The sequence below is a fragment of the Oryctolagus cuniculus genome, chromosome 5 (genome assembly GCF_964237555.1).
Source record: "Oryctolagus cuniculus chromosome 5, mOryCun1.1, whole genome shotgun sequence".
Taxonomy (NCBI): Eukaryota; Metazoa; Chordata; class Mammalia; order Lagomorpha; family Leporidae; genus Oryctolagus; species Oryctolagus cuniculus.
Window position 1 is genome coordinate 124,090,848 of NC_091436.1, and position 15,741 is coordinate 124,106,588.

Below are 15,741 nucleotides of genomic sequence, written 5' to 3' on the forward strand. Positions count from 1 at the left end.
TGGTTTACTTCTGATTCATCCTGCAGTGTGGCCTTCTGAGATCTCACCCAAAGCAGGAGGTAGTTAACCAAGGTTCCCACCTTGGGCTTTGTAGTAGCCACCTGCTACTCCAACTTTCGACCTTCAGATATACAGGACTAGTTTTCTTACAGTTTGTTTTCCCAGATAAAAATGAGTCTCAATGTTGAACTGACTTTTAAGGATTTCAGTCTTCTCAGAATCCCACCCTGGTAATTCTCACTAACTTAAGTACAACTGGATGGTTTGAAAACATATTTAAAGATATATTTTAACTTCTGGTCAGGACAAGATAGCAGAGACTTGCTTCCCCATGCCAATCATGGCTATAAGCCTTGAAAATGTTCAAGAGATTGTGCAAGGTGGTAAGAAGGTGGCAGGCTGGCTAGGGACCACAGGGCTGGAGGAACAGCAACAGTGACATGCCTTCATATGCCAAAAAGCCACACAGGGCCTCTGTTTCCCAACCCCTACTTAACAAGACAGCATCCCAGATGGGCTTTTTGATCCCCAGGATCAAACAGGTGAGCCCATATCACCAGCAAGGGGAATTAACCAATCAGGGGTATCAACTGAGGGGCCAAGAGAAGATAAGCAACCAATAGAAGCATTCTCCTTCCACATCACTGGGACCAAGACTCTTCCTCTGAGACAGAGATGTGCAGGTAGAATCTGCAAGAAAGACCCAACTACAGCAGATGGTGTCTAAGACTCCTCCCACACTCGGAGACACTAGTTTGAGAGGCCAACACCTCAAAAAGGCACATAGTAGGGTCAGCATAGTAGCTCAACAGGTTAAACCACTGCCTGCAGTTCCCAATATGCCACATGTGTGTAGGTTCAAGTCTCAGTTGCTTCATTTCCAATCTAGCTCCCTGCTAATGGGCCTGGGAAAGCAGAAGAATATGGGCCAAGTACTTGGTCCCCAGCCACCTATGGGGAAAACCAGGTTGGAGTTCTGAGCTCCTGCTTTTGGCCTGACCCAGCCCTGGCCATTGCAGCTGTTTGGGGAGTGTTTGGGAGTGGCCCAGGTTGGGAAGCCTCACTGTGTCTTCTGCCCAAAAATACAAAGGTGGGGATCAGTAGTAAGGGATCTGCTCTCCACCAAAAGACATCTAGAAGCTGCCCCAGGGAAAACTTTCCACTCCCCATCCCCTTTGGGAAGGACAACGAGACCAGTGGGAATTTCAGAAGCACCACATAATCCAGGCAAACCTAAGTAATAACATCACAAAGGCTATGAAAATTAAGGTACCCCTGGAACCACAGCCCAAGAAATATGCCACAACCTGCATACCAAGTCTAAACAGGGTGACTTCAGGTTTCCAAAATGGTGGAATAGCAACATAGCAGTCTTATTAGGTTAAGCAAAATTAATGTTAAAAAAGTGCAGAAGTACACTCTCAGGGTAGAGCTTTAGGGGAGGCTGCAGGGAGAGGTCCTGCAAGATCAACAGAGATGGCCCAGACCCATGTGGAAGTTGCAGGTACGGACTAAGAAGCAACAAAACAACAAAGAACCCAGCAGCTTGGATCCTGGGGGAGAAACAGTACCCGCCCAGGCAAACCAGGTGAGATCAGATGGCATGCGCCCATGCCACTGTTGATACAACTGGAGGTAGAGGTTGATGAACTGCAGCATTTCTGAGTCAGGCCTGGGTCCCCTGGGGCAGCAGGGCAACTGCTTACAAGGTGGGCGGGAGAAGTATGTGTGTGTCTCTCTCTCCCTTTCTCCCCCTACAGCAGAATCTGGAGCCAGCAGTGGGAGGATTGGCACCACTTTGGACACAGGCAAGTGGAATGTGCTACAGCTTTTGTATGAGCACCCAGCAACTACTGGGGTCACCCCCCAACCCAGTCAGTGGGGGCAACCACAGCAGTTCAGGAGCAACTGACTGGGATGGTCTCCACAACACCAGCTGCAGCCACTCAGCAACAGGTGCGGAGGTGAACCCATCCCGACGGAAGGGAAGTGCCACCTGCAGGACTCTCCTGTGCACCCAGCACAACTATGGAAAAAGCTGGGCTGTAGATAGAGAGCTGCAGATAGAGAGCACACCTGTGACCCAGAGGTCTTACCAGAGACATTCCCCCACAGACTTTGAATCTGGTTGGGAGGATTGGACTCAATCCAGCGGGCTAGAACAAATGGACAGCGGCTCTGGGAACACCTGTCTCCTTGCAGATGATGGGCTAGTAGGGGAGAGTGGCTTACTTGCAGTCCTTGACCCCGACAGCCCTGAGTGATGAGAATGAGAAAACACTGTGACTGCATGAGAGGAGTCAGACTGTATCTGGGTTCAGGGTAATCACAGAATGCTGCTGCACACTCTCACAGCTCCTTGGTTGTCTACAGCAGCTCATAGCAGAGGGAACCATGCTCACAGGAAGGGCTGCGCAGATCATGTATGTGGTTCATATGATGGTGCAGATGAGAGTTAAACATACTTCTGGGCTAACACCTTGCCATTCCTCAGCTTGAAGGAGAAGGGGTGGTCACACCAACAGAGGTGACCATTCCTCTATCCAGCTACCCAAGGAGAGCTACCACACCCAAATTAGGTGTTATCCTGGATACTCACCCCATCCTGAAGCACTGAATTGAGCTCCCTGGCCATACCCACAAGACACCTCTTGGTATTCACTGAAAGTAGACATTCCACCAAGCCACAGAGGAATAACTCGAAGATAAAATCCATCGGAGGAAAAAAATTCTACAAATGCCTAGAAATAAATGCATAAATTCAAGAAACAAGAATGAGGAAGACACTACGACCCCCTCAAAGGAACACAACATTTCAATATTAGAATGTGCAGATGGAAGAGATTGAGAAAATGCCAAAAATGAAATTTTAAAAATTAATCATAGGACTACTAAAAAGCAATCAGAAGCAAATCCACAAACTAAAGAAAACCTTAAATGATATGAATGAAAATTAGTCCCATAAAATTGAGATTTAAAAAAAATTAAAATGAATTATTACAAATGAAGAATTCAATAGATCAAATAAAAATGCACTGGAAAGCCATAACAATAGAGTTAATAAGGCAAAAGAAAAATAGCCAAGCTAGAAGACAAATCTCTGGATTTTTTACAGTAATACCAAAAAAAAAAAAAAAGAGAGAGAGAGAAGAAGAAGAAATTAGAGAACTTAAAAACAGTGCTGGGGATCTATGGGATACTACCAAAAGATTCAATGTATGGGTCTTAGGAGTGCCTAAAGGTGTGGAAAGAGAGAAGGGACTAGAAGGCCTAATTAATGAAATAATTACAAAAAACTTCCATAATTTGGAAAAAGAAAGGAAAGTCCAAGTAGAGGAAGCACATAGAACTCCTAACAGACATAACAGAAAAGATCTTCACCATGACATATTATAGTCCAACTTTCCACAGTAAAGCATAAAGAAAGATTCTAAAATGTGCATGAGAGAAGCATCAGATTACTTTCAGAGAATCTCCAACCAGACTCACAGCAGACTTTTCATAAGAAACCCTACAGGCTAGAAGACAAGATGAGAGAAAAAAAAAAAAAAACTGTCAACCCAGAATACTGTACCCTGTAAAGCTCTCATTTATGAATCAAGGTGAAATAAAGACCTCCCATGACAAATAGAAACTGAAAGAATTTGTCATCACTAGTCCAGCATTACAAAAGATGCTAAATGATGTGCTACACACAGAAACACAGGAAGAAAGCTATCACCATGAAAGAATGTAAAGACAGGAAATCCCCCCAGTAAAAGTACAAAAGAATTCCAAAGTAAATGTCAGGAATACTCACAGAAAAATGGCAAGGCCGAGTAGTTACTTATCAATAGTTACCTTGAATGTAAATGGCTTTAACTCTCCTGTTAAAAGATACAGATTGGATGAATGGATTCAAAAGCAAGACTCATCTATTTGCTGCCTACAAGAAACACACCTCATCAACAAAGATGCACACGGACTGAAAGTGAAAGGATGGAAAAAGATATCCCATGCTAACAGAAAGAAAAAAAGGGCAGGAGCAGCCATCCTAATATCAGACAAGACAGACTTTAACACAAAAACTGTTAAAACAGACAGATAAGGACACTATGTAATGATTGAGGGAATCAATACAATAGGAAGACATTACTATAATAAATGTATATATACCCAATCTACAGGGCACCAGCCTATTTAAAAGAACTGTTAACAGATTTAAAGGGAGACATAGACTCCAATACAATAGTAATGAGGGACTTTTCACCCCACAGTGGCAGAATACACATTCTTCTCAGCAGTGTATGGAACATTCTCTAGGATAGACCACATACGAGGCAATAAAGTAAGTCAGCAAATTTTAAAAAATCAAAACCATACCATGAACCTTCTCTGATCACAATGGATTGAAGTTTGAAACCAACAACTCAAAAATAGTACCCTGGGGGTTCTAGTCCTGGTTGGGGCGCCGGATTCTGTCCCCGTTGCTCCTCTTCCAGGCCAGCTCTCTGCTGTGGCCCAGGAAAGCAGTGGAGGATGGCCTAAATCCTTGAGCCCTGCACCCACATGGGAGACCAGGAGGAAGCAACTGGCTCCTGGCTTCAGATTGGCACAGCGCGCCAGCCGTAGCAGCCATTTGGGGGGTGAGCCAACGGAAGGAAGACCTTCCTCTCCGCCTCTCTTTCTCTCACTAACTCTGCCTGTCAAAAAAAAAAAAAAAAGAATCTCTAGAACACATGCAAATACATGGAGACTGAATAACATGCTCCTAAATGAACAGTGGGTCATAGGAGAAATTAAAAAAAAAAATCTGGAAACAAATGAAGAAAACAATACATCATACAAAATATATGGGATACAGCAAAAGCAGTGTTAAAATAGAAGTTTATAGCAATTAGTGCCTACATCAAGAAACAGGAAAGTCACCAAATAAATGAGTTGTAAATGCATTTCAAGGATCTAGAAAAAAAAAAAAAAACCCAAAGTTAGTAGGAGGAAATAATTAAAATTAAGGAAGAAATAAACAAATTTCCAGAGTGTCTTAGCTTTCCATGCCTGAAATACTCTCATGGGCTTTTTGGCCGGATCCACATGCCTTAAGGGCTGAAAAGAAGACCTAAATGAAAGATCTCCATGAGTGAGATCCCAGTGGAAAGAACGGGTCATCAAAGAAGGAGGTACCTTTCTCTGAAGGGAGGAGAAAACTTCCACTTTGACCATGGCCTTGTCTAAATATGATCAGAGTCGGTGAACTCAAAAGGCTTCCATAGCCTTGGCAACTCCTGACAAGAGCCTAGGGTGATTACTGATGCCATAAACAAGAGTGTCAATTTGTTAAGTCAACAACAGGAATCACTGTGCACTTACTCCTTGTGTAGGATCTCTGTCCTTAATGTGCTGTACGTTGTGATTTAATGCTATAATTAGTACTCAAACAGTATTTTTCACTTTGTGTTTCTATGTGGGTGCAAACTGTTGAAACCTTTACTTAATATATGCTAAACTGATCTTCTGTATATAAAGAGAATTGAAAATGAATCTTGATGTGAATGGAAGGGGAGAGGGAGTGGGAAAGGGGAGGGCTGCAGGTGGGAGGCAAGTTATGGGGGAGGAAGCCATTGTAATCTATATGCTGTACTTTGGAAATTTATATTCATTAAATAAATGTTAAAAAAAAGAAATAAACAAATTTGAAACCAAAATAACAACACAAAAGATCAATGAAATGAAGAGCTGTTTTTTTGAAAAAATAAAGAAAACTGACACACCATTGGCCCAACTAACCAAAAAGAAAAAGAAAAAAAAAAAAGAGGAAGAAGACCCAAATCAACAGCAACAGATATGAAAAAGGAAATGTAACAACAGATACCAGAAATAAAAAGAATCATCAGGAATTATTATAAAGAGCTGTATGCCAACAAATCTGGAAACCTAAAAGAAATGGATAGATTCCTGGATGCACACAACCTACCTAAATCGAGTCATGAACACATAGAACAATTAAAAGGACAATAACCAAGACAGAAATTGAATCAGTAATAAAGATCCTTCAAACGAAGAAAAGCCCAGGTCCCAGTGGCTTCAATGCTGAATTCTACTAGACACTTAAAAAACTAATTCCAATTCTTCTCAAGCTATTCAAAATGATTAAAAGGGAAGGAATCCTCCCAAACTCCTAAAAAGTGCATCACCTTAATTCCTAAGCCAGAAAAAGAAATGACAAAGAAAGAGAACTATAGACCAATATCCCTGATGAATATAGATGCAAAAATCCTCAGCAAAATACTAGCCAGTCGAATCCACAATACATCAGAAAGATGATTCACCTGGACCAAGTGAGATTTATCCTTGGTATACAGGGATGGTTAAACATCCAAAAATCAATAAATATGATTAATTACATTAACAAGTGAAGACCAAAAACCATGTGATTTTTCTCAATTGATGCTGAAAAATTCAACACCCTTTTATGATGAAAACTTTAAGCAAATTGGGTACAGAAGGAACAGTCCTCAACATAATCAAGGCAATTTATAACAAACCCACAGCCAGCATCCTACTGAATGAGGAAAAACTGGAGGCATTTTCATTAAGATCCAGAACCAGAAAATGATGCCCATTCTTACCACTGCAATTTAATATCGTCCTGGAATCATTTTCAGCAGAAGGGAAACTAAAAGACGTTGTTGCTAGCACACTTATCTTTATTTTTTTTTTTTTATTTTTGACAGGCAGAGTGGACAGTGAGAGAGAGAGAGACAGAGAGAGGTCTTCCTTTTCCGTTGGTTCACCCCGCAATGGCCACTGTGGCCAGCACACCTCGCTGATCCGAAGCCAGGAGCCATCCTCCACTGCACTTCCGGGTCACAGCAGAGAGCTGGACTGGAAGAGGAGCAACCGGGACAGAATCTGGCGCCCCAACTGGGGCTATAACCCGGGGTGCTGGCGCCACAGGGGGAGGATTAGCCTATTGAGCCATGACACCATCCAGCACACTTAACTTTAAAGAACAAAAGCTTTTCAAACATAAAGGAAATGATTTTAAAAGAACCTTAGAGTATCAGAGGGAAAGAAGGAAAAGTAGAAAGAGCAGATAAATATGGGTACATACAATAGATTATCATTTTCCTCATAAATGCTATAAAATTATTTGATTATCAAAAATACAACTCTAATATCATCTGATACTCTAGACAACATTTTTTAAAAATAGAAGATAAAGGGACTGAAATGGAAATTATGTTTCCACACTTTATTCAGAGTGGTAAAATGTTGATACCACTAAGTTATATAAATCACAAATGTACACTGTAATTCTTAGAGCAGCCACTACACTATATAAAGAGATATACTCAAAAACACCAGAAATAAGTCAAGCGGGAATATGAAAAATTTTAACTCATAGGCAGGCAAAAGGGAAAAACATAAAAATAAAAGCCATGGTAACACCAAGAAAGCATATAATAAAATGATAGATATATCTAACATCAATGATTACCTTAAATATAAATCTAAATGCACCAATTAAAAGATAAAGATTTCCAAAATAGATGAAAAAAATGATGCCATTATATGTAACTTAAAATGCATTCATTCCAAATTCAAGGCATGAACAGACTAAAGTAAAAGGATGAGGAAAGATATACTATACAATTTTTAAAATTTTATTTAAGAGACAGAAATCAGATAGATTTATATAGATACAGAGAGCTCACATCTGTTGGCTCATTTCCCAAATGCCCACAAGAGCCAGAACTAGGCCAAGCCAAAGCCAGTATCCAAGAATATAACCCAGGTCTCTCATATGGGTGGTAATAACCCTATTATTACATGAGCCATCACCACTGCCTCCCCGGATCTGCCTAAGCAGGAAGCTGAATTGGAGTACCAGAGCTAGGTATCATACCCAGATTTTCTGAAATGGGACACAGGCATTTTAACTGTGAAGCCAAATGTTTGTTCCGGTTGTTATAAAACAAGAATAGCTGTATCAGTATTTCATAAAGTAGACTTCAAATCAAAGAAAATCACTTCAGTCAAAAAAAAAAAAAAACATTACATACTAATAAAATCCTTTTATTATAAAATTATAAGCTTTTATATAACATATAACATTATATACTGATGTTCTTCCTGGTAGAAGACTTAACAATCCTAAATGTTATAAATCCTAGACAGCAGAATCTCAAAATTTGAATGAAGGAAAAAACCAATGAAACTGAAAGGAAAAATAAACCAATCACAGTTATGTTCGGGGACTTCACAGACCCCTCTCAACAAGTGATAGAACTTCCAGACAGAGCATCAGCAAGAATATAGAAGAGGTGCAAGATATAATCAACAACAGGACCTACTTACCTATCTAGAACATTCTATCAAACAACATAACTGGCAAGAATATGCAACAGGATATGGATTTTCTGAAATACACATGGAACATTCACCAAGACAGACTATATCCTGTGCCATAAAACAAACCTCAACAATTTTAAAAGCACTGAAATCTGGCCGGCGCCACAGCTCACTTGGCTAATTCTCCACCTGTGGTGCCTGCACCCCAGGTTCTAGTCCTGGTTGGGGCGCCAGATTCTGTCCCGGCTGCTCCTCTTCCAGTCCAGCTCTCTGCTGTGGCCAGGGAGTGCAGTGGAGGATGGCCCAACTCCTTAGGCCCTGCACCTGCATGGGAGACCAGGGAAAAGTACCTGGCTCCTGGCTTCAGATCGGTGCAGCGTGTCGGCCCTAGCAGCCATGTAGGGGGTTAACCAACAGAAAAAGGAAGACCTTTCTCTCTGTCTCTGTCTCTCTCACTGTCTAACTCTGCCTATCAAAAAAAAAAAAAAAAAAAAAAAAAAAAAAAAAAAAAAAAAAAAAAAGGACTGAAATCACCCTGAGAATTGTGTATGATTTCACATACCATGTTCTCTGGCCATAGTGGAATCAAAATCAAACTAGAAACAAGTCACAGGGAGACAGCAGGAAAATCTCTAAACACAAAGGAAGGAAAAAATGCACTTTTAAATAATCCGTGAGTACACAGAAAGCCTCAAAGAAATTTTCTTTAAAATATGGAACTGAATGAAAACACAGCAAATTAAAATTTGGAAAAAAGCTAAGGCAACACAGAGAAGAGGGATGCTTACGGCATTAAAAGCTTACATAGAGCCGGCGCCGCGGCTCACTAGGCTAATCCTCTGCCTTGCAGCACCGGCACACCAGGTTCTAGTCCCGGTCGGGGCGCCGGATTCTGTCCCGGTTGCCCCTCTTCCAGGCCAGCTCTCTGCTGTGGCCATGAGTGCAGTGGACGATGGCCCAAGTGCTTGGGCCCTGCACCCCATGGGAGACCAGAAGCACCTGGCTCCTGCCTTCGGATCAGCGCAGTGCGCCAGCCACAGCAGGCCATTGGAGGGTGAACCAACGGCAAAGCAAGACCTTTCTCTCTGTCTCTCTCTCTCTCACTGTCCACTCTGCCTATCAAAAAAAAAAAAAAAAAAAAAAGTAAAAGCTTACATAGAAACAAAGAACGGTCTCAAATAAATAACCACAGTGCAAACTTCAAGGAAGTAGAAAAAGAAAAGCAAAGTAAGCTATAATGAGGCAGAGAAAGAAAATAACAAAGAGTAGAAATCAATGCAACGGAAAATACAAAATGGGACCAGCCTTGTGGTGAAGTGGGTTAAATCACCACTTGCAACTCAGCATCCCTTTTATTAGTTTTTTTATTTTTTCTAAAGATTTACTTATTTATTTGAAAGTCAGAGTTACACACACACACATACACACACGGGGCGGGGGGGGGGAGGGTCTTCCATCCGATAGTTCACTCCCCAGATGGCTGCAATGGCTGGAGCTGCGCCAATCCAAAGCCAGGAGCCTCTTCTGGGTCTCCCACGCAGGTGACGGGGCCCAAAGACTTGGGCCATCCTCCACTGCTTTATCCAGGCCATAGCAGAGAGCTGGACTGGAAGTGGAGCAGCCAGGTCTCGAACCTGCGCCCATATGGGATGCCAGCACTTCAGGCTAGGGCATTAACCTGCTGCGCCACAGCATCAGCCCCTCCAGCATCCCTTTTGGAAGAGCTAGTTCAAGTCCCAGGCATTCTACTTCCAATCCAGTTTTCTTCTAATGAGTCTGGGAAGGCAGCAAAAGATGGCCCCAGTATTTGGGATCCTGCCACCCATGTGGATGGAGCTCCTGGCTTTTGGCTTCGGCATAGCCCAGGCCTGGCTATTTGTGGCCAACTGGAGAGTGAATCAGCAGATGGAAGATTCTGTGTATGTATGTATATGTTTCTCCCTCTCTGTCACTCTGCCTTTCAAATAAATTAGTAAAAGGAAATACAAACGTGGTAGATAAAAATAAAAATCAATTAAATAAAAACCTATTTCTTTGAAAAATTAATAAAATTGGTATGTTTAGCAAGACTGAAGAAATCAAAAGAGAGGAGACAGAACAAAAATATCAATAATGGAATAGGTCCCACCACTATAGATCCTGCAGGTGTTAAAAAATAATAAAAAATTAATAAGAATAATTTTACATGCATAAATTCAACAGCTTAAAATCAGTTTAAAAACCACAAACTACCAAAACTCAACTAAGATAAATCACAAAATTCCAAATAGCCTTATACATCATAAATAATGTAATTCATTATTTAAGTAAATAATTTAATTTTAAAATTTATTAAAAAATATATCTCTCAGCGAAGATGTTTCATTAGAGAATTCTACCAAGCATTTCAAAATCAATTAGCACCATTTTTACACAATCTTGACCAGAATACAGAAAAGAAAAATGCATCCCAATTCACCTAAGAGGCCACTATTACCAATATTACCTAGAAAACAAAAATAGCCAAATGGAATAGAAAACTATGCAAAATAGATCTCTTAAAATACTTACCCCCCATGTTGAAATCTTTACTTAGTATATACTAAGTTGATTTTCTGTATATAAATTGAAAATGAATCGTGATGAAGAAAGGGATGGGACAGGGAGTGAGAGATGGGATGGCTGCAGGTGGGAGGGAGGTTATGGAGGGGAAGCTGCTATAATTCAAAAGTTGTACTTTGGAAATTTATATTTATTAAATAAAAGTTGAAAAGAAAAAAAATAAATCCAACAATATAACAATTATATATCATAGTCAAGTAACATGTACTCCAGGTGGCAACACAGTTCAACATTCATAAATCTATTTGATCCATTATACTAATAAACTAAAGAAAAATTATATGCTCATATGAATTTATGTAGAAAGAGCATTTGAAAAGTCCAACACTTATTTGTGGTAATGAAAGTAAAATCTTAGCAAGTAAAGAATAGAAGGGATCTTGGGCCTGCACCGCGGCTCAATAGGCTAATCCTCCGCCTGCGGCTCTGGCACACTGGGTTCTTGTCCCGGTCAGGGCGCCGGATTCTGTCCCAGTTGCCCCTCTTCCAGGCCAGCTCTCTGCTGTGGCCTGGAAGTGCAGTGGAGGATGGCCCAAGTGCTTGGGCCCTGCACCCCATGGGAGACCAGGAAAAGCACCTGGCTCCTGGCTTCAGATCAGTGTGGTGTGCTGGCCGCAGTGCGGCGGCCATTAGAGGGTGAACCAAGGGCAAAGGAAGACCTTTCTCTCTGTCTCTCTCATTGTCCACTCTGCCTGTCAAAAAAAAAAAAAAAAAAAAAAAAAAAAAAAAAAAAAGAATAGAAGGGATCTACGTCAGCTTGATAAAGAGCATCTTTTCAAATCCCTACAACTGACATCTTATTGAAGAGGGAAAGACTGATTGCCCTCTAAGATTGTGTACAAGGAAAGGATGCTTGCTGTTGCTGTCATTGGTGTTTTTCAACATAGTATTAGAAATTCTAGTTACTGCATTAGGCAAGGAAAAAAATAAAAGGCATACATATCGAAAAGAAAATTATTTCAAAAAATGGTCCCTATTTTCAGATGAGAGATGATGGTATTTGTAGGAAATCCCAAAGAACAAAAAAAATTTTTTTAAAAACTCTCAGAACTGATAAGTAAATTCAGCAAGCTTACGATACACAAGATGAACACATAAGCATCAATCATATGTCTATACACTAAGAATGAACATACAGAAGCTAAAATTTCTAAAAACATACTTATTTATTTTCAAGACAGACAGAGATATAGACCAGGTAGAGGTCATCCATCCACTGGTTCATTCCCCCAAAATGTTCACAATAGCCAGGAGGGACCAGGCTGAAGCCAGGAGCCTGAAACTCAATCCAGATCTCCTACATGAGTGGCAGTGTCACAGTACTTGAATCATCAGCTGCTGCCTCCCAGGGAACACATCAACAAGAAGCTGGAATTGGAAGTATAACAGAGACTTAAATCCAGGCACTTTGATATGAGATATGAGCATCCCAAGCAGCATTTTAGCTGCTATGCCATATACCTTCTCCCAAAGCTAAAATGTATAATCTAATACCATTTATAATTAATTCAAGGAAAAGGAAATACTTAAGTATAAACTTAACAAAGGAGGGACAAGCTGTGTATACTGAAAACTGCCAAATACTGATGAAAGAAATCAAAGAAGATTTCAGGGAATAGAGAGACTTACTATGTTCATGGATTGAAGACTCAACAGAGCTAGCATTGTGGTATAGCAGGTTAAGCCACCATTTCCAACACTGCCATCCACTATGAAAGCTGTTTCAAGTCCTAGCTGTTCCACTTCTGATCCAGCTTCCTGCTAATGTGCCTGGGAAAGCAGCAGCAGAAGATAGCCCAAGTGCTTGGACCCCTGCAACCACATGGAAGACCCAGATAAAGCTTCTGGCTCCTGACTTCAGCCTGGCCCAGCCCTGGAAACCATTTGAGTAGTAAACCAGCAGATGGCAGATCTCTTTCTATCTCTATCTCTCTCTCTCTCTCACTCTCACTCTCGCTCACTCTCTCTCCTTCTGTCTCTGTAACACTTTCAAATAAAGTAAATAAATCTTAAAAAAAAAAATCGGGGCCAGTGCTATGACTCACTTGGCTAATCCTCCGCCTGTGGTGCCATCATCCCATATGGGCCCCGGGTTCTAGGTCCAGTTGCTCCTCTTCCAGTCCAGCTCTCTGCTGTGGCCCAGGAAGGTAGTGGAGGATGGCCCAAGTGCTTGAGCCCCTGCACCTGCATGGGAGACCAGGAAGAAGCTCCTGGCTCCTGGCTTTGGATCGGCACAGCACCAGCTGTAGTGGCCCTTTGGGGAGTGAACCAATGGAAGGAAGACCTTTCTCTCTGTCTCCTCTCTCACTGTCTAACTCTATCTGTCAAATAAATAAAAAAAAAAAATCCACACAGGAAAGATGTTAAGTCTTCCCAAATTGATCTATGGAATTACTTTAATTCTTATTCCTTAAAATCCTAGCAAGGATCTACAGAGGCACAGTACAAAGATAAAAGCTGCCACAGAGAAAAAACAAACAAAACACCAACAAGTATCTCCAAAAATACCAAATAACAAATGCACCAATTCAAGAAACAAGAATAAGGCAGACGACATGACAATCCCCCAAAAGAACACAACACTTCAATACTAGATTTTGGAGATGATGAGACTGAAGAAATGTCAGAAATGGAATTCAAAAAATTGATCATAACATTACACAGAAGTAATCAAAACCAAATGCAGGAACTACTGAAATCCATAGATGACATGAAAGAAAATTTATCACATGAAATTGAGATCTTAAAGAGAAACCATAATGAAATGAAATGAATTCAATAAAACAAACAAATAATGCAGTGGAAAGCCTTAACAACAGAATTGGTTAACCAGAAGAAAAATATTTGACTTTGAAGACAAAACACAGGAAATTACATAGTCAAACCAAAAACAAGAAAAGAAAATTAGAATGATAAAAAACACTGTTGGGAAGCTACAGGATACTATCAAACAACCCACACAGGGGTTCTAGAAGTTCTTGAAGGTGTGCAAAGAGAGAAACGATTAGAAAGCCTTTTTAGTGAAATAATAATAGAAAACATCCCTAATTAGGAGGGAAAAAAGGGACATCCAAGTACGGGAAGTACCTAGAACTCCTAATAGACAGTACCAGAGAAGATCTTTACAAAGTCACACTGGAATCAAAATCAACACAATAAAAATTAAGGACAAGATTCAAAAATGTGCATGAGAGAAACACCAGATTACTTTCAGGAGATCTCCAATTAGATAGAGGACTTCTCATTAGAAACCCTAAAGGCTTGGAGAGAATAGCAAGATATATTCTAAGTCTTAAGTAAAAAAAAAAGGTCAATCCAGAATACCATACCCTGCAAAGCTATTTATGAATGAAAGTGAAATAAAAACAGAACAGAAACTGAAAGAATTTGTCACCACCGATCCAGCCCTACAAAAGATGCTTAAGGATGTGCTGCACACAGAAACACAGAAACATGGTCATCACTATGAAAGAAGGTAAAGGAATAAAATCTCCCAGAAAAAGTTCAAAAGGAAATTCAAAGTAAAAAATACGAATATTTTTGGGAAAATGGCAGGGTAAAATCATTATCAATAGTCACCTTGAATGTAAATGGGCCCAACTCTCCAGTTAAGACACAGACAAGCTGAATGGATAAAAAAAATAAAACCCATCTATTTGCTGCTTATAAGAAACGCATCTTTGGCTGGTGCCACGGCTCACTAGGCTAATCCTCCGCCTGCATTACTGGCACCCTGGGTTCTAGTCCTGGTCAGGGCGCCAGATTCTGTCCCAGTTTCTCCTCTTCCAGTCCAGCTCTCTGCTGTGGCCCGGGGGTGCAGTGGAGGATGGCCCAAGTGCTTGGTCTCTACACCCGCATGGGAGACCAGGAGGAAGCACCTGGCTCCTGGCTTCGGATCGGCACACTGCACTGGCCATAGCGGCCACTTGGGGGGTGAACCAATGGAAGGAAGACCTTTCTCTCGGTCTCTCTCTCTCTCACTAACTCTGCCTGTCAAAAAAAAAAAAAGAAAGAAAGAAAGAAAGAAAGAAAGAAAGAAAGAAAGATAGAAAGAAAGACAGACATCACACCAACTAAGATGCATGCAGACTGAAAGTGAAAGAATGCAAAATATATTCCATGCTAACAGAAACCAAAAAAGAGCTGCTGTAGCCATCGAAATATCAGACAAAATAGGCTTTAACACAAAAAAGTTAAAAGAGACAAAGAATGGCACTATGTAATGACTAAGGGATCAATACAACAGGAAAATATCACTATTATCAATATACATGAACCTACTTAGAGTACCTAGATATTTAAAAGAAATGTTAAGGGATCTAAAGGGAGACATAGACTCAAATACGATAGTAATGAGGGATTTCAATATCTCGCTTTCAGCAATGGACAGATCAAACAGGCAGAAAATCAGCAAGGAAGCAGCAGAGATAATTGATCCTATAGACCAAATGGATGTAATAGATACCTACAGAACTTTTCATCACACAGTTGCAGTATATACATTCTTCTCACCAGTGCATGGAACTCTCTCTAGGATTGATCACATACTATGCCATAAAGCAAGTCTTGGCAAATTAAAAAAAAAAAACTAGAAATCATACAATGCATCTTCTCAGACTACAGTGGAATAAAACCAGAAATCAGCAACTAAGGAATCTCTAGAATGTATGCAAACACATGGAGACTGAACAATATGCTCCTGAATGAACAGTGGACCATAGAGGAAATCAAAAGAGAAATTAAAAAATTTCTGGAAGCAAATGAAGAGGACAACACAACATATCAAAACATACGGGATACAGCAAA